The 1,359-nt window shown below is 35.3% G+C and overlaps 1 protein-coding gene across 1 annotated transcript in view; it reads left to right on the top strand.

The window, feature by feature from the left end:
* Window positions 1-564: 564 nt before the first annotated feature.
* RNF182 (ring finger protein 182) overlaps window positions 565-1,359 on the top strand; it is a 5,393-nt gene continuing 4,598 nt past the window's right edge. Inside the window, exon 1 of the mRNA XM_011362876.1 lies at window positions 565-703. The gene's annotated coding sequence lies outside the window, so the exon portion shown is untranslated. The remainder of the gene's footprint in view (window positions 704-1,359) is intronic.

Raw genomic sequence — 1,359 nt, 5'->3', positions numbered from 1 at the left:
AAATATCCATCAACGGAACAATCTGGACTGTGAAAATAGCTAAAGTATTTAGCCACGGATTTTTTTTAACTTTTTACTGCGAAAGATTACTAGGACAGAAAAATGTCCCCTCAAAGTTGTCTGTTGTTCTAACTTTTATGCTAATCCCTTCCTTTTCTTTAGTTTTACCACCCAAACTTGCATGCCTACTACAGCTTAGTTTTGCCTCTTTTTTTTGAGCTTTCTGGAAATGAAATCATACAGTGTGTGCTCTTTAGAGTCTGGTTTCTTTCACTCAACATCAGCATTGCTGTCTGCAATTATGGAAGGAAGATAGGGTAGGAACGGGCTGGAGTGTTTATCTTTTAGGACCAAATAACAACTCCTACTAATCATAACCCTATAAAGTAATAGATTTTAGGTTATTATTTGAGTTCTTTGAGGGATCTTAGAGTCGTAAAGAGACGATTAAGTGTTTTTTGAGAACTCTAGCAGTTGATACCCTGTCTTCCCAAGAGGGAGAGTCACCATGCTGTTTCATGCCATTCCATTTAAGTCTTTAATACATTTTGAGAAACACTGCGCTTGCTGCATTTCCAACAATGCGACTGGAGCTCAAGGCTGTCAGCCAGTCCTGCCCAGAAGTGCCACTCTCAGAGGCGGGACTTGATGAAGGATTTCAAGCTGATGGTATGGATTTGCTAAAATTGGTCTTAGAATTAAAGTAGATGTCTTTTCCATTGTGTATTTGAACATTTAGTATTTTCTTTGTGTTACCAAGCAGCATCCTATATGAATTTTTATAAATATGAACATTATGATAACTTAACTCTATATCTTAACATAGTCAAAACTCTGGTAGTTTCTGTGAAAAAGGAAAGTATTGTTTCAAATAATAGCTCAACATTGTCTAAGCAAATAATTTATGTTCACTGAATTATAAACTAGAAATTGTAGCAGGCCCAACATAGAACATTCTTGCTCCTGTTCTTATGGTTAGAAGCTTGGTACAGAAAGCATTAATGTGACCGATTATGAAATACTGATAATATAATATATTCTCACATACACATATAAGCCTTTTTAAAATCTTCATTCCCTCCGTCCCAGTTTATTGTGATAGAATTGACATACAGCATTGTGTAGATTTAAGGTGTACTGCATAATGACTTGACTTACATATATTATTAAACGATTACCACACTAAGTTTAGTTAATATCAGTTGTCTCATAGGTACAAAAAAAAAAATAAAAGGAAAAGGTGTTTTGTCCTTGTGATGAGCACTCATAGGATTTACTCTCTTACCACCTTTCAGGTATATCACATAGCAGTGTTAACTCAGTCATCACGTTGAACATCACGTTTCTGGTACCTGTTTA

Source organism: Pteropus vampyrus, unplaced genomic scaffold, assembly GCF_000151845.1.
Source record: "Pteropus vampyrus isolate Shadow unplaced genomic scaffold, Pvam_2.0 Scaffold80, whole genome shotgun sequence".
NCBI lineage: Eukaryota > Metazoa > Chordata > Mammalia > Chiroptera > Pteropodidae > Pteropus > Pteropus vampyrus.
Note: the sequence above shows the minus strand (reverse complement) of the source record. Positions and strands in the feature narration are given on the sequence as shown.